General features: G+C 37.9%; 1 pseudogene; it reads right to left on the bottom strand.

Annotated features, from left to right (window-relative positions):
* Positions 1-13694: 13694 nt before the first annotated feature.
* On the bottom strand, positions 13695-15299 carry LOC122723847 (annotated as a pseudogene).
* Positions 15300-18928: the final 3629 nt, after the last annotated feature.

Genomic DNA, 18928 nt, shown 5'->3' with positions numbered 1-18928 from the left:
CACCAGCTGGGGCTGGGCCCAGTTGGCTACCGTAGGCCTACGGAGATCCAAGTTGTGCCTTCACTCCTTGTAGACCGTCCCCCCTGTCTACAAGGGAGGTGAGAATTATTGTAACGATTGCATCGATGATAATGTATAATTACTATTTTGCCCCTATAATAAAATAAGTAGCCTGTTCATGAATTTCCATGTTCAGTTCTTATCTTTTGTACCTACTGTGAGGCTTCTGATGGAATGCTGTCTGTTGGCTTCGTTGTTCATTTATATAACATTGACTAATCAGGGTATTCATGTTCACAGGATATTGGGTGATTCTTAAGGCTGACTTGGCTTGAAGGTGTTCAAGTCAAGTGCCGCACGGTTCCTGGCGATTGCTAAAATCTGAAACCGTGACACGGTGCATGCGGCAGCCAATTGGTAGGCCAACGGGCCAATTCTGCATCAGGGGCAGATTTGGTATCGCAAGCTGGCAGTAGGCTGAATGAGATTCAGCCTGGGGGTAATGATGTGTAGTGGTTGGTCAGAACGCTGGTTGGTGATGGAGTTGCTAGGCTGCCAGAAATGAGTTGCTATGCGACTGGCAGGAAGCTGGGGCGCATGGCAGGCCAGTAGCCTAATGAGGTACAGTGGCTGGTCAGAACGCTGGTTGGTAATGGAGCTACTAGGCTGCCAGAAATGAGTTGCGCTTGGACTGGCAGAGGCTAAGATGCATTGCAAGCCAGTAGGCTAATAAGGTTCACTAGGGGAGTTTCCAAGGATTGGCAAGGCTGTTGGAAGTATTGTTGGGCCATTAGGACAGTGGTAGGTCGCTGGAGGCAAGGACAGGCCCAACTGGGATGTTGCATACCGCTGGGAAGAAGCAAGCATGGGCCCAACACTGTAGAAACAAGGTCCATGGCTATAATGCTGGTGCGGCACGAGATAGGCCAGCGGGAGTTGCAGCACACGCGGGCCAGCGCCCAAATGAAGTTCAGAGGTGCGCATCCCAGCAGGCAGATAGGCGAGCGGCCCAACAGGCAGGTGAAGTTTGCAAATGTGCAGCCCAGAGCCTAAACAAGGTTCACAGAGGCACTGTGGCGCGCAGAAGGCGACCAAGACGTGCAGCAATGGGCCCGCAGCAGGCAAGCACGCAGCAAGTGGGGCTGGCGCGCCCTCAGGACTGCCAGACTTGCTAGAACTGACCAGATGAGGTTCCAAATGGGCAGAAACTGTCAGAACATCCCAAAACTGCTGGAAAACAGCCAAGGCAGCAAAATAGGATAGAATGGAGATAGAAGAAGCTTCTCCAAGAAGCAGCTTGCTAAGGAAGATTGAACAGCAGCTTACTAGGGAAGATTGTACAGCAGCTTGCTGGGGAAACTGGATAATAACTAGCTGAGGAAGCTTCGCATCTCAGCCACAAATGGGGATGTGGCAGCCCTATAAATAGCACTTAAGAGGTTCATTTAGAGACATGAGAGATATGAAAACATGGAGAGATGGAGTGACTTGGAGACATTCTAAACAGCAAGTCAATATTCTGCTAGACATTTGTTGTAACCTCCATTGTATTTCTCCATCACTTAGTAGATTCTCTTACACCCCAAATACTCTTCCCAATCTTGCTTGTTTGTTTAGTTACTTTGCTTCCTTACTTGTGTGTGTGATTGGCTTCCACAACACTTTGAGGTCCCAATTACCCAAGGTTGTGCTTATTGACCACTGTGAGCACTTGCAATCTGTTGATTACTGGAATCAACCCTTTTGTTTATCTTCCGCTGTGTATTGAGAGATTAAGGCTGACTCAGTTCGACAGACTGAGCTAAGTGTCGCATAGTGATAGAGCATATTTTAGTCCATATTATCATTATGTTCTTAATGTCTATTTGCATCTTTTCTGCTTAATTTTGTGATTTTAATCATGTTTTGCAGATATTAGGTGTAAAAAGACAATCTGGAGAAAATGCTTTTAAAACTGCCAAAAAGTGCCAAATATGGAAAGTGCCAAAAAAGGAAAGTTTCAAATAAGGAAAGTTTTCAGAAAAGGAAAGTTTTCAAATAAAGAAAGTGCAGAAGCAAAAGCAAATAAGGAAAGCTCAGTCAGAAGATTATTTAAAATTTAAATCGCGGATCTTTCTTTCCTTGTTCAAAGATGTGCACACACTGCAACAGTCAAATCTTCCTATTTAGGCAGCAAGATTTCAAGGAGATACACTTGCCTCAATTTATTCAGCATTCAAAATTCAAACGAAGGCTCCACCTAAAAAGGAAAGACAAGACAGATTCACTTTCCCTTCTGCATTCAATGACCACGCGCGACCTGCCTTCTGCAAAGCAAGATGCGCGCCTTCCTCTTCTGAATCCTTGGTGCATGCCTGCTTCTTTCTGAAAGCCTTAGAACGTGTCTCTTTCCTTCTGAAGCTCCAGCCATGTCTCCTTCCTCTTCTGAAAGCATTAATGCACAATTATTTCCTCTTTTGAACACAAGCCACGCGCCTCTTTCCTTCCGGATAATTTACAACGCGATTCTTTCCTTTTCAGACACAACTTGGGCAGCAAGCACCACTTGGGCAGCAACATAGGCAGCAATGAGACCTAGGGCAACACTTTCAACTATAAAAAGACACATAAGGAGCCTCCACACAGCTTTTACAGACCACCTTGGAGACACCTACGGGATTCACATCTCTTCTTCTACCTTTCTTCTTTTCTTTTATTTTTGGTTTTGTTTCAGCCATGAGAGGCTGAAATCTTTTATTCTAGTTGAAGATTAGGTGATACTTTAGTTGTTATATGGATTGGGAGACTTGATCAAACATTGTTTAACTTTTGATTGTTCAATATTTATGCAATTTCATGCTTGATTTCAATATTGCTTTGTTGTTTAGATCTACGTTGATTCTTGATTGCAAGGTAATAATATGTTAGTTTGGATGATTTAAGTCCGTAATTGCTTGGATTATTCAAACATAAGAACACTTGGTGTAAAAACTAAGGAAATTGTATGATCTAACGACATCTCATGCGTTTGAGTATGTAATACCCGGCTTAATCAGGCATCGGAATTTCTACCGTCTGGTGGAATTCGGGGATGTCAGAGTTTTCTAGAAGGATATAGAAAGGTTTTCTAGAATGTTTTTAAGTATGTAAGTGTTGTTTTAGAAAAGAGTTAAGTTTTGAGGAGATTTGGCCAAAGGAGTTTCTGTAAAGTTCGGCCCCCGAATGGTAAGTTCGGCCGCCGAAAGTGCTCAATGTTCGGCTTCCGAAGTTTAAGTTCGGCCCCCCAAAGTTGCATGGTTTTGCATGCAGTTTCGGCAGCCGAAGCTGAGGAGGTCGGTTCGTTGTGGACACGCCTCAGTCCGTGGTTTGGCCAGGTGTTCACCTCCAGATCATGACCAGAGGGTGAGGCCACGTATCCCTTTGACTCATCTGCAAGCTTTAATCAGCTCATGCAGAGGGTTTGGTCATTTGCCAAGGTTTGAACGTTTTGGAGAAAAAAGAGAGAAAAGTGAGGTTTTGGTAATAGTTGAAGAGGAGTTGCTGAGTTGGCTGTTCCTCTTCTGTTTTCAAGAGGTAAGGGAAGTTTTAAGCTTGTTTTAATGATTTTTACCAGCTTTGAACGAGGTTAAGGGTAGAGTGGCATGTATAGGGTGTAAGTTTAGTTATTGATGAGTTATGCATGCAAGCTTGTCTATGTGTTATGTGTTGTTTTGTTGGGGTTGATAGGTAGTTTTGGACCCCTTTGTACATATACTTGAGTATATGTATGTTGAGGAGTTGTGTATGCATGATTGAGTAGAGTTGGTGCTTGGCAGGAGATGGTTGTGCACGAAGCTGAGTTCTGGATGAACTCAGGTTCGGCCGCCGAAGAGAGGTTTCGGCCGCCGAACCCCTTGTGAAGGTAGTTTCGGCTGCCTAAGGTTGCCTCCGAAAGAATGGACTTTCGGATCTGTCCTGCACGTTCGGCCGCCGAAGATGCCGCCGAAGGTGTCCTGCCTAGCTTTTCCTTGCATGTTCTAAGTGATTGTTTTATGAGCTTTTAGAGGGGTTTTGGGAAGATGTTTAAGAGTTAATAAGAGTATGTTTGACACCTCAATCGAGTCCTTTTGTGTAGGTTTGGACCCGACAGTTCAGGGAGGTTGTCAGGATTAGCAGTTTCAGAGTCAGTACAGTTTCTGCTTGAGGAGCAGAGGTGAGTAGAACTTAACTTAATCTTTTTATAAAGAAACATAATGCTTTAGCATAGTTCATGCATCATGGATGCTATGATTTATCTTAGGGTGATTGCATTAGAATCACGACGTTGTTGCATTGCATATTATTGTTGATTATGTGATCAGAGGTTAGGTGGACCCAGGCGACTCCAATAGCCTAAGCTTCGGCTCCTGTCATTGTGTCAGGTCAGTTGGGCAAGTACATGTTGGAATGCCCTGTGTAGCTCCTTTGGGGGGCCAGTATTGACAGAGGGTATTTTTGGGGTCATGTCTACCTTAGTGGAGATTGGACCAAGGCGACTTCAATAGCCCGTCGAGGGAGTTTTGGGGTCATGTCTAATCCACGATATATTGAGATGTTTGTTTTGTGATGCATTTTCATATATAGTGCGTATGAATGAACTGTTTTCAGTGTTTCTACTCACTGGGCTTTAGAAGCTCATCCCTTTCCCTTAATCCCAGTTTTGCAGGTTCAGAGTAGCTGGGAAGGGTAGAAGCATCAGAGGTGCTAAAGGATTGCATGTGTAATAGTTTAGTGTGGACATGATGTAAATTAAAGAGATATATGTTACAGTTGTAAAGTGATGTAATAGATAGAATGTGCTTTTGCCTATAAGTGTATGTTACTCCCTTGAGTTTATGCATGTATCCTGTTTTATAGTTTCTTGATGAGAAATGAGTCAGACCAGGCTTAATACATGTTGTGTTTCGAAAACCCAGTGAATCATAACTGTGAGGGAAGACAGGGTTTAATTCCCTTGACTCAAGACCAGTGCAAAGGAAAGACCAGGTTTGATTCCTGTGAGCCACAGAGTAGGCCATTAGAGAAGACCAGGTTTGATTCCTGTGACTCTATGGTAGCCAAGTTAACTTATGATATGCTGACCCTTACAGAGTGGGTTCTATGCTGCAGAGCGCATAGGGCATGGAGGTTACTTGGTACAGCATCACTGGTGTATTATAGATAGCCTGAGGGCTAGCTCAGATTAGTATATCTGAGTCTTGTGGTTCATATGCATGGACCTTCAGAGAGTGTTTTAACGGTTAAGTCTGGTTGTTTTTCGTAATAGTTAATAGTCCAGTCGGATCATGTATGGGATTTTAACAGGTACACAGAGTTCATAGCAGGCTTACTACGGGTCTAGGCGGCCTTAAGTCGATCTGGATCCTAGTGCCGAGCAGTTTGGGCCGTTACAGAGAGGGTACCGGTGTCCGGGCTGTTACAGAGTAGTTAGGATTGGATCTCTCTATCTCCTCATGCAATTAACAATTGTTTTGATGCCTAAGGTCCAAGGACGTTCCTTAGCAATTTGTTAATTAGTAATTAATTAGAGGACGTTCCCTAATTGGTTTAATCATAAGGAGAGATATGGTAGTGAGAAGCGTCTTCCATCTCTATAACTAATCTATTGAATCAATCAAGAGAAACTAAGTGTCGATGATTAATCCCAACAACTGAAGTGGATCCAATTCTTCAACTAGAGCCTTTCTCATTATTGTTTACTCTTTATTTTTATTATTCGCTTTACTTTTATTGCTTTCAGTAGTTGCTTAATTAAATCAAACTCAAAACCCCCCATTTTACTTTCAGTTTATTTCTCTTTCAGTTATATTTGCTTTCAGTTTATTTCTCTTTCAGTTTATTTCTCTTTCAGTTAATTCTCTTGGTCTTGATAAGAAAAATAGGTAAGTATTCAATTCCCTGTGGATTCGATCCTTTCACCACTATCTGTAGTTGTAAATTGTTGATAACCGAAAGGTTATTTTTGACCGGTCTCGACAACCGCGAGTCACATGGCTTGAGTGTTTTTCGGGGTTGGAATCGCTAAACACGTGACAATATATGCGATAAGTGTCAAGTAGAAGTGCAGTGATGTATGCAACTGAGGCACAAATCGATAGACTTGAACTTTGTTCCTACATGACTCGATCAATTCGATTAATTTTTCTTTTTCCACATGCTCTTTTCTTCCTCCATTACTTTCTTTTTTCTTTCATTCCTTACATTATATCTTTCTCTCCTAACTATTATTTATTTATTTTTTTTATTTCATTTCCCAATTAATTCATTCTCAATATTTATTTTAAGGGTTCTATTTCCTTGTTTTGATTTCAAGTCCCTATTGCTTGAAGTTCTTGAAATTTAACATTGTACTAATTTCTCTTCTTGAATTTTTTTTTCTCAGTTTCTTTTGGAAACAAATATAACCACATTTGGGAGCTAAAATTCTCTAGGAATGCTGATTAGTTGGGCTACCCGAAATAAGAAAGACCCTGTTGGCTAGAGCAGTTGTTAGAGTGACTTTTTCTCTAGCAAAACATTGAAGTTTGTGAAATTGTCAGAGTTGGGCTACCATTATTCATTAATAGCATACTATTATAGAGAAAAGGGTTTTTGTATTATTTACTGAACGTATTACAGAAGCTTATATAATGTCTCTAACTAAATACAATATAAGTATACAGCTATAACTCAAATACTAAAAATAAGTATACAGCTATAACTCAAATACTAAAAATAGATAAAACTGTTATAGTTAGTCTTTATCCTTAATATCTACAACTAACTAAATACAAGATAAGTATACAACTATAACTCAAATACTTAAAAATAGATAAAACTGTTATAGTTAGTCTTTATCCTTAATACGCCCCCGCAAGATTGAGGCGCCATTGGAGACTCCAATCTTGGTTCTAAAGTAACAAAACTGAGTTCTTCCCAAAGCCTTTGTAAGCACATCAGCAACTTGATCTTTTGAACTTATGTGAAGAACCCTTAACTGTCCAGCATTAATTTTCTCGCGAACAAAATGGTAATCCAGTGCAAGATGCTTCATCCTAGTATGATAAATTGGATTGGCGCAGAAGTAAGTCGCACCAAGATTATCACAATGAAGGACTGGTGGTTGTGATATTGGTGCTCCCAAATCTTGTAATAAACTTTGAACCCAAAATACCTCTGCTGCAGCATTGGCTAAGGCTTTGTACTCAGCCTCTGTAGAAGATCGTGAGACAGTCTTTTGCCGACTAGATTTCCAAGAGATAATATTAGAACCAAGATATAGAACATAAGCAGTTGTAGACCTCCCATTATCAAGGGCACCACCCCAATCAGAATCAGAGAAGGCAGACAGAGTATGAGTGGAATTTCGATTGAGAAATAAGCCATAATGTATGGTTCCTTTGAGATATCGCAAAACACGTTTCAGTGCTTGAAGATGAGTTTGCGTCGGTGCATGCATAAACTGTGACAGCCGATTCACTGCAAAAGAAACATCAGGACGCGTAATTGCCAAATATTGAAGAGATCCAACAATTTGGCGATATACGGTGGAATCAGTCGAACTAGAACCATCATTTAAGATCAGCTTGTCTCCTGTAGACATAGGAGTATTCACCTCTTTAGCTCCAGCCATATCAAATCGGTCTAACAAATTAGCAATATGTCGATGTTGCGAAAGAAATAATCCTGCAGCTGTAGAAATTACTTCAACCCCCAAAAAATGATTTAATATTCCCAAATCTTTGATAGAGAACTGAGCAGAGAGCTTCTGTACACAGGTATTCAGAAAATGATTGTTATTACCTGTAAGTACAATATCATCAACATATACTAGAAAATATGCAGTAATCCCATTGGAGGAAAAAATAAACAAGGACGCATCAGCATTTGATTTGCGAAAACCAAGTTTGAGCAAAAAAGAAGTAAGTTCAAGATACCAAGCTCGTGGAGCCTGTTTCAAACCATAAAGAGACTTCTTCAGTTTGCAAACATAATCAGAAAACTCAGGTTGCACATATCCTGGAGGTTGCTGCATGTAGACATCTTCATAAAGTGTGCCATGTAAAAAGGCATTATTTACATCCAATTGCCTTAACTGCCATCCTTTAGAAATTGCAAGAGTAAGAACTACCCGAATTGTGACCGGTTTTGTAACCGGACTAAATGTATCAAAATAATCACGCCCAGGTTCCTGAAGAAATCCTTTGGCAACCAAACGTGCCTTGTACTTATCAATAGTACCATCCGGTTTACGCTTAATCCGAAACACCCATTTGCAACTAATAAGATGATGTTTGTCTCTCGGAACCAGCTCCCAAGTTTTATTTTGCAAAAGAGCATTGTACTCTGAATCCATCGCCTGCCGCCAAAGTGAACTTGCCAGAGCTTGTTTAACTGTTCTTGGCTCGAGTGTATCCTGTAAAGGATATTTAGTTGTAAGATTAACAAAGGAGGAATTAAAATACTTTGAGTTAGGCTTCCTTTGTCGCTGCTGCCGTTGTACAGGAGCTGGAACTGAGTCTTGTGAAACAATCGGTAGTGGCAAATCTAAATCATCAGTAGAAGATTCAGTCATCAAAGGTTCAACTTGTTGAGTCTCAGTACTAATTAATGGCATGGCAGATTGATCAGATTCTGCTGATAATGCTGTAATAGATTCTGAACCAGTACTCGAAACCAACAAATCAGAATCACTTGGAATAGAAATTGCCAATGGAACCGAAGCAACTGCAGTTGGTGCAACAGGTGATGAATTTTGTTGTTGTGCCGAACCTGTACAAGAAGCATCTCGAAAATAATCTGTAAATTGATGAGAACTAGTGCAAGTTTCAGATGGAAAAATATGCTCAACAAATTGAACATGACGAGACAAATACAAACGATTAGCCTTTGGATCATAACATTTATATGCAGATTGAGTTGGAGAATATCCAAGAAAAATACAAGGCAATGAACGACACTGAAGTTTAGAATTATTATATGGCCTTAGCCATGGAAAACAAAGACAACCAAAAGATTTTAATCGCTTAAAATTATGAGACATACCAAACAATCTAGAGAAAGGTGTTTGAAACGAAATAGCGGACGAAGGCAACCGATTGAGCAAATAAACAGCAGCCTGGAAAGCATGAGACCAATAATTAGAAGGTAAAGACGAAAATTGTAACATAGCAAGACCTGTTTCAACTATTGAGCGATGACGACGTTCAGCAGTACCATTATGCTCTGGCGTATGTGGAGGTGTTGTATAATGTGAAATACCACAAGACAAAAAATGATGCTTAAGCTTTTGATACTCCCCACCATTATCAGTAAACACAGAAATAATTTTAGTGTGAAAATAATTTTCAACCAATTTCTGAAAGTGGATAAACAAATCATGAGTATCAGATTTCTTCTTCATGGGATATAGCCAAACATACTTAGAATAGTGATCAATAAATGTAACGTAATACTCATAGCCATCAATAGATTTTTGTGTAGGACCCCAAACATCGGAATAAACAAGTTGCAAAGGCTTATTACTAACAAGAGAATTCTCAGAAAATGGTAATTTATGACTCTTGCTCATAGAGCAGGAAGTACAATGAAAACTAGAAACATAGTTAGACATAGACTGAAGACCAATATTTCGAAGTACTAACAAAAAGACTTTATTGTTGGGATGACCAAGTTTGTGATGCCATTCAGAAAGCAAAGACAGACACCGAGTAGTAACATTCAGCTGAGGACGTTGAGAATTAACTCTGGAAAAACTTGCACAGTATATATCATCAATGTTCTCTCCCCGTAGCAGAGACGCCCCCGTGTACAGATCCTTCACAACAAAATAAGATGGAAAAAATTCCACAGAAACATGATTAGTGCGACATAACTTAGCAATTGAAACCAAATTCTTGCGCAGATTAGGCACACATAACACATTAGGCAATGATAAATTCTTAGAGTAAGCAGGAATTTGCACAAAACCAGTATGTGATACAGCAAGCGTTTTACCATCACCAAGTTGTACTTCCTCAGGACCTCCATAGTCAGAATAGCTTTGCAAAGAAGCTGGATTCGACACAACATGATGAGAAGCTCCGCTATCAAATAACCATTGTTGTGGAGAAGAAGCAGCCATAGCAGAAGTAACATTAACTGCAGGTATCGGTGCTAAAGAATGAGAGGTATCAGTCTTCAAAGACATATTATTCTCCTTAAGAAAGCGAGCCAATTTGCGACATTCAACAGTAGTATGCCCAGTATATTCACAAAATTGACATACCACATCAGGTCGATAAGAACCTCGACCTCGACCACCAGAGTAAGAACCACGACCACCACGTCGATTTCCAGAATAATTGTAGTTTTGTGGAGATCGATTATAATTGCCATTCTGATTTTGTGAACGCCCTCTAGAACGTTGAGTGTAATTGACAGTAGCAATCACTTGTGACGTAGCTGAAACAGTTGTGGAATCTTTTTCTTGTAAGGATCGTTCATGATCAGTAAGTTTTTCAAAGAGATCAGAAAAGGTTATTGGGGTTTCACGAACTTTTAACGCAGCAACTATGGGACTGTAATCATCTCCCAATCGCGTGATAATATAAACAATTAAATCATCATCACTCACCGGATTCTGGGTAAGAGCAAGCTCATCTGCAATAGCCCTCATCTCATTGAGAAAAACAGCAATTGGTTTGGTTCCCTTAGAGTTCTGTGCTAATTTAGTCTTTAAGGACAAAATTCTAGAACGAGAAACATTAGCAAAACTCTGGTGAAGCCGATCCCATGCTTCTTTGGCAGTATTGGCTGAAGAAATCAAGGGTTGAATAGTATCGGAACAACTTCCTAAAAGAGCACTGATCAAGATTTGATCTTGTCGAAACCATAAGGCGAAAGCTGGGTTGGCTATTTTGTCTTTTTCAGAAAGAAATTGTGATGGTGCAACCCGTGAACCATCAATAAAATCAAGTAAATCAAGACCAATTAAGGTTGATTGGATCTGTTTTCTCCAAACAGGAAAATTCTCCTGAGTAAGTTTAATAGGAAAATGCGTTGGAGCATTTAATTGAATAATAGTAATAGATGACGAAGCCATTAATTAAAGTTTAAGAAAATTGGATCAGAAAACTCGTGAGAGCAGATTGCGGCTCTGATAAGATAAGTATACAAGATAAGTATACAAGATTGCGGCTCTTATCTTGTTATAGTTAGTCTTTATCCTTAATATCTACAACTAACTAAATACAAGATAAGTATACAACTATAACTCAAATACTTAAAAATAGATAAAACTGTTATAGTTAGTCTTTATCCTTAATAACTATTACCCATATTTTATTTTTGGTGGTAATAATTCTTTTAAGATTTGATAGTTCTATTTATAATTTTATTTTCTGCATGCAACACATGCAGAATCTACTTGAGTATTTAATTTAGTTTTTTCAAAGGACAGAGCTTAATTTGGTTGTTATGCTTGCGATTTTACTTTTTTCTACCTGAGTTGGGCCTCTGCAAGATTTCGATAGAATATTCTCAAAGTATTGCTTTAACAATAAGTAAACCTTAATCCAAATTAAGAGGATTTGGTATGCTTTGTTGCATAGTGATGACACTAGAGGTAGCTTACAGCTGAATTTGAAGACTAATAGAAAGATAACAACATACAAGGATGGGAGGATGTTAAAAGAAAATTGGCAGGTTCCACTTCAGCTTACTGTTATCAATTTGATTAGGGAGATTTACAATTTAGTTCCTTAGTATTGCCATTATTAACAAGTACGTCCCTGCATTTTCAGAAATCTATTAAAACGTTCTTATCTTTTTTTTCTATTAATAAAATAGTCATTCCGTCTATTTTTACCGTTAAAAATATAGCAAAAGACCAAATTACCCTCCTTCTTTTCCTCCTCCTCCTCCTTCTTCTTCTTTGATTCTTCTTCGATTTTTCCTTTTATTCTTTTTTCGATTTTTCTTTTTATTCTTCTTTTTTAAGGAGGAGGAGAAGGAGGAGATTTTTCTTCTTCTTTTTCTTTCTCTTCTTCAACATCATCTTCTTCTTCTCCTTCTTCTTTTTCTTCTTCTTCTTCTTCTTCTTTTTCTTCTTCTTCTTCTTTTTTTTCTTCTTTTTTAAGGAGGAGGAGGAGGAGGAGGGACTATTTCGTTGACGGAAAGAAACGATAAGAATATTTTAATAGATATAACAAAAGATAAGGACATTTTAATATATATGAAAAAAGATAAAGACATTTTAATAAATTTCATAAAATATAGGGACTGACTCGTTAATAATAGCAATATCGAAGGACTAAATAAGGGGTTTTATTTGAGGGTAAAATTGGATTTTAAAAATTTTCTCTCTCATCCTTTATCTATTTTTAACGGAAAAGAGGACGAAAAAACTATTTCATTGACGGAAATAAAAGATAAGAAGATTTTAATAAGTTTTTAAAAATGTAGAGACTGATTTTTTAATAATGACAATATTCAATAATTAAATTACAAATCTCCCATTTGGTAAATTAATATTGAAACTCTAATCCTCCTCCTCAGGCTTGGAGCTGAAGGGGTATATAAGCATCAATCATTTGGGAAATTAATAACAGGTCTGAGCGGCATTCATTTGGCCTTATGGATCCATCTCTAGAATGCTTGAGATTGTTTGAAGATTTGTGCGATTGAGATTGTTTCTAAGTTGATAAGCATAGTTTGGTGATTCATGGTATCCTTTCTTGTTGTGTGCATGATAAGCATGATTTGGAGATTGTTCTACTGTTTTACTTGTTTGTAAGAAAATCAAAGCTGATCCATGTATAAGATTTCCTAAAATATTTGAGAGAGATTGGTTATTGCATGTTTATTGTGTGTGATAGTGTTAGATTTTTTCAGTTATTTAGCAATAATATAGTTATTTTAAATTTTACGAACAACAATTTAGACAGAAATATCTTAAATTTTGATTAGTGTAAAATTTAAAGATTTAAAGTGTTTGGTTTTAAAAAAATAGAAACTAATCTGTTAATTATGTTTAAATTTTGAGATTAAAGTGTAATTTATTCTATCTCCGATAATAATATGGGTAAGAATAATTTTCTATTTTTAATAACAAGGACAAGTACACCTGGTTATGATTTGATTCAAATTGTGAACCATAATAGAAGTGAATTCGACTAGATCTTTATATTAGGGTTAGTTATAGGCGCCTTCCTTTGAACAAAAATCAAAATTAGCTTCTTTGAATTGACGGTCCATTTAGTTTCAGTTTGATCATCTAATAAAATTGTGGTACATAAAATTGATAAGTGGAAAGTTAATTATCAAAAGTTAAAATTTTTTTTTTATAGGTAACAAATATTATTTCCATTTAAATTTAAATATTACTTTATTTTTCATATTATGAAAATGGATACCTTTTGTACAATTTACTATTTACTCAATTATTAATTTGATAATATTTAATATCTATATTTATTTCTTTATTTTTTATTTATTTTTATATTAAAAATTTTTTCGAATTAAAATTGCATTGACGATTCAAAATTTAAATTTAATTGGAACCAAAACTAGCATATATAAGAATTGCTAATAGCATATATAAGCAACATAAGAATTAATATTGATAGATATAACATCTAAAAAATGTTAACCAACTGAATTTCTTTCCATTAAAATTAAAAGCCACAAACTAAATTAAATGACAAACTTTCAAACTAGTATATAAATTTATGAAATAATCAAGCTATGCACTTAAGCTTTTGGAAGATGTTGCGAATGATCCATCGAGCCATGAAGAAATAGGCCTTTTCAGTTGAATGTACTCCATCCCAACTGATATGTTCTTGAGGTGTATGACAAACTGGTACGTTAGGAGCCCCACACATTCTATTAAGACTAAAATCATAATCACCTCCACTCCCACAACAAGCCTTTTGCAGTGATTTTGGATCAAACCCTGTTTCCATGAAGCAACGCAACGTTAGTTTCAGTAGTTAATGTTATGTTAAACCACAATTTGCAGACTTCAAAAACTCACCAAGCAATGCAGCTTTACTCAAAATCCACTTGTAGGCATTGTAGTAATCCCCATATACTATATTCACTTTTGGATTCTCTTCTTGCAATTCTTTAATTGCTTGCTGGAGTTGCTCATTGTGATACATTGCAAAGTTATTCAGTCCTTTGAGGCAATGAAATTCATCATATTCACTAGAATCATTGGAGTGAAATCCACTAAGATATATGGGCATGCAACCGATTGGAAAATTCCCAGGAACAATAACCCGAGCAGCACCAAATCCAATAACCCTCTACAGAAAACATGTAGGAAATTTAAGGTAATGAAAAGATGAACAGAAGAAATCAATTACTCTATGTTTGAAGAAAATTAACTAACCATAACAGCTTCTTTGATAGCTTTAACAACATCAGATACCATGGACTTCAACTCATCAATACTCTTGCCTTGAAAGAAAGCATAGTTATAATCATTGCCTCCAATCTCCCCAACCATGAACAAAGATCTCTTATGTTTCTCTACACATTCTGTAAAATATAAGAAGGATAAGACAATAGTAAGCATAGTAATAAGTTCAATAAATAATTTATCTTATTATAAAGTATGATGCATCAGTAATATATAGTGACCTTTGGAACTATGGCAGGTTGTATTGAAATGGGTATGCATCCAGTTGAGTTGTTTGGTAAGAGAACTATTGGTGACAGGGGCAATCACTCCTTTTTCTGCAAGAAATTCCACAGGCAATGCAGTAGAGCCAGCAACTGCAAAATTCACGCCATGTGTCTTGCTGGAACTAGCATTCAAATATGCTTCAAGAAGTGGAATACCAGCTGATTTTGCTGTCAAAATACAAACAAGTGCAATAATTATCTTAAGCGCACACAAAAGAGCATATAAAACGTGAAATAATATAGTGGTTTCTTACCAATGAAATCAATAATGAGCAAGCCATTGGAGCATCTACCAGTTGGATTCCTGTACAGGTTTTAGCCATAGGGAAGTCTAGAAAAAACAGAAGCAGGGTCCTCTTGGATCAAATTGCCAGTGTCAGAAATTGAATCCCCAAGGTTGTATATGGCCTCAAACTCACAAGCCTTGAGAAGATGAGCATTAGATATAGGCAGAAGAAGAAAAAGGAAAACGGAACAGAGAAGCAAAGGGAAAAGAAGCTTGGAGGAAGCCATGGCTGTAGAGAATAAAGAGTTTCAACTATTGCTGGCTTTGGCAAACTAGAGTGAAAACAATTGCATCTATTTATGGTCATACGAAGTCCATGCAGAGATAGAAATCAGAAGTCAAATACGACTTGGTTCTGTCCTGATCTTTGCATCCTATTTGGATATGAAATCCGAGATTAAGTTATAGTTGGACTTTCGACAGAAAAAAAAAAAAAAGAAGTTATAGTTGGACTAGGATTCTGTGAAGAAATCACTCCATGCTAAAATCTGATGGCCTAATACATATAAAACACCTGTAATATAAAATAAATTATTCATAGTCATATTATGAAACAACTCATTGCAATGTCAACGCATAATCTTGAAAATATTAGATTATATATCTTATAACTTTCGAATCCCTCAAAACAAACAAACAAACACTTTTTAGATTTATAATTTATTTCATAATTTTTTATTAACTTAACTTTTATTAAATATCAAAAATATTCACTTAAAAAAATAATTTGAGAAGTTATTTTTAAAATAAAATAAAATGAAATTATAATAGTCAATTTATATAAAAATATAATGTAAAATAAAAAGTAAACAATAATTTTAGAACGACAAAAAAAGAAAAGTGAAAAAGAGATATGAAATACAGACGGTATTTATTTTATTTTTTCTATCCTAATAAAATTTTTATATAAAACAAGTAATTATTTTAAGTAATTATTTTTATACCTCAAGATCATTAAACCTAATTTGAAATCAGTTTATATAACATAATTTTTACTATCTATATATATGTGTGTGGATGGAAATATGAGTTGAAACTTGGTTTAAAAATAATGTTTTGAAGTGGGAAATGAAAGTTTGAAAAGCTTAAAAATTAAAATGAAATTTTAAAATATTTAAAAGGATTAAGTGTAATTTTTTTAAGAAGGTTGTTGCTCCTCCGCCTCCTTTACTTGCTGTATGGTGCAATGCCGCTTTCACCCAACTTTTAAAAATATAAAAATTTAAAAAAAAGAGTCGAAAAGAAATAAAAAATCAGGATACAAATGGTATTCTTATAATAGAGCACACATTTAGCATATACTTCATATCTAACACTAATGTAAGTAACTTTCTATTAATTTTGTGTCTTTTGTCATGTTTTTACTGTAAAATAAAGAATCAGTTAATTTGACAAATATCTTGAAAAAACTGCTAAACAAAGCCTTAACCAACGATTTGGATAAACCTATTGACTATTTTTATTCGTTCAGTACCAAAAATTACCTAAGGCTCTAGATAGAAACTGTCAAATTACCTAAGGCCCTAGATAGAAAATGCCAAATGACCCAATCAATCTTTGACCTGAGCCTTGCTCAAACTCCTAAGAAAATCTACAGTCTGTGAAAACAAAGAAAATAAGATTTTCCCATTAAAGATACGCGATCTCGCACGTTTCATTCCAAATTTTACGGCATTATCTAATTTAAATTCATCACGTCGTTTGGTTTGTTAGTCAGAATTGGATCTCTCTAATTCTTAAGGTGGTTGATAAATTAAATCTAATAGACGTTTTTTAGATTGCTTGTTGACTAGGGTTAAATAGCGAATATTTTCTAATTAATTTACATCTAAGGAGAGATTGGTTATTAGGAGCGTCTCCCATAACTATAACCAATCTATTGGAATGAATAAATATGTTTTTGCTTCAATAATCAATTCTCACAATTGAAATGGATCCTATTTTTCAATAGAATTTGTTTGTATTGATTTTCTCTAAGTTAATATTTGATTTTTTTTTCTTAGTTATTGCTTCCTTTAATTGTTTTATTTTTATTTTTTTACTTTAGTTTCACCCTTCATCAAAACTTCCCTTTTTATTTTTATTGTTTGTTTTCCTAGTTATTGATTGAAACTTTTTAGTATCAATTTCTTGTCCTATGGTCGACTCAAGCATTGGGGAAGTGAGTTCCCAAGAGGAGAAGGATCTAGAGGAATGTCGGGTCCAAGATGGAGTCGAATGTCCGATCCAAGGTGAAGCTGAGTTGCCGAAAGGGCTACCATCGAGAGAAATGGTGGTTTATGCTTTGGATGGTGGATCCAATAGGGAGTTGGTAGCCGAATGTCTCAGGGAGGTGGTGTTGCCCAAGCGAGAGAGGTGAAGGCGACGTTGCTGAAAGAAGAAGAGAAATAATAGGTGCAAGGCCGACGGACTATTGAAGTCACCTAACCACATGGACGAAAGAAATGCTGCTGGGGCACAAGTAGAGAACGGCCAAGGCAACAAGGAGCACGTGGGTGAACATGCATTGCATGTAGGTGGACATGCAAATGGAATCAACATGGAGAATGTAGGTGGACATGCAAGTGGGACCGATATGGAGCATGTAGGTGGACATGCCAGTAGATCTTACTCTACCTCGTGCGTTGGAGGATGTACGAGGAGGACGCGACGAGGCCGTTGCCAGGATGAGTGAGGGAGGATGTCACGGTCAAAGAGTGGTGAGACCAAGAGAGGTCATAGAGGCAAAATCGGCGAAGTATTGCTCGCGGTGCATGCGGCAGCCAATTGGAAGGCCAACGGGCCAATTCTGCATCAGGGGCAGATTTGGTATCGCAAGCTGGCAGTAGGCTGAATGAGGTTCAGCCTGGGGCTAATGATGTGTAGTGGTTGGTCAGAACGCTGGTTGGTGATGGAGTTGCTAGGTTGCCAGAAATGAGTTGCTATGCGACTGGCAGGAAGCTGGGGCGCATGGTAGGCCAGTAGGCTAATGAGGTGCAGTGGCTGGTCAGAACGCTGGTTGGTAATGGAGCTACTAGGCTGCCAGAAATGAGTTGCGCTTGGACTAGCAGGAGGCTAGGATGCATTGCAAGCCAGTAGGCTAATAAGGTTCACTAGGGGAGTTTCCAAGGATTGGCAAGGCTGTTGGAAGTATTGTTGGGCCATTAGGACAGTGGTAGGTCGCTAGAGGCAAGGACAGGCCCAACTGGGATGTTGCAGACCGCTGGGAAGAAGCAAGCATGGGCCCAACACTGTAGAAACAAGGTCCATGGCTACAATGCTGGTGCGGCACGAGATAGGCCTGCGGGAGTTGCAGCGCACGCGAGCCAGCGCCCAAATGAAGTTCAGAGGTGCGCATCCCAGCAGGCAGATAGGCGAGCAGCCCAACAGGAAGGTAAAGTTTGCAAATGTGCAGCCTAGAGCCTAAACGAGGTTCACAGAGGCACTGTGGCGCGCAGAAGGCGACCAACACGTGCAGCAATGGGCCCGCAGCAGGCAAGCACGCAGCAAGTGGGGCTGGCGCGCCCTCAGGACTGCCAGACTTGCTAGAACTGACCAGATGAGGTTCAAAATGGGCAGAAACTGTCAGAACATCCCAAAACTGCTGGAAAATAGCCAAGGCAGCAAAATATGATAGAATGGAGATAGAAGAAGCTTCTCCAAGAAGCAGCTTGCTAGGGAAGATTGAACAGCAGCTTACTAGGGAAGATTGGACAGCAGCTTGCTGGGGAAGCTGGATAATAGCTTGCTGAGGAAGCTTCGCATCTCAGCCACAAATGGGGATGTGGCAGCCCTATAAATACCACTTAAGAGGTTCATTTAGAGACATGAGAGATATGAAAACATGGAGAGATGGAGTGACATAGAGACATTCTAAACAGCAAGTCAATATTCTGCTAGACATTTGTTGTAACCTCCATTGTATTTCTCCATCACTTAGTAGATTCTCTTACACCCCAAATACTCTTCCCAATCTTGCTTGTTTTTTTAGTTACTTTGCTTCCTTACTTGTGT

Source organism: Manihot esculenta, chromosome 6 (assembly GCF_001659605.2).
Source record: "Manihot esculenta cultivar AM560-2 chromosome 6, M.esculenta_v8, whole genome shotgun sequence".
NCBI classification, from domain to species: Eukaryota; Viridiplantae; Streptophyta; class Magnoliopsida; order Malpighiales; family Euphorbiaceae; genus Manihot; species Manihot esculenta.
The sequence above is the reverse complement of the archived record's forward strand: the minus strand, read 5'-3'. Positions and strand labels throughout refer to the sequence as shown.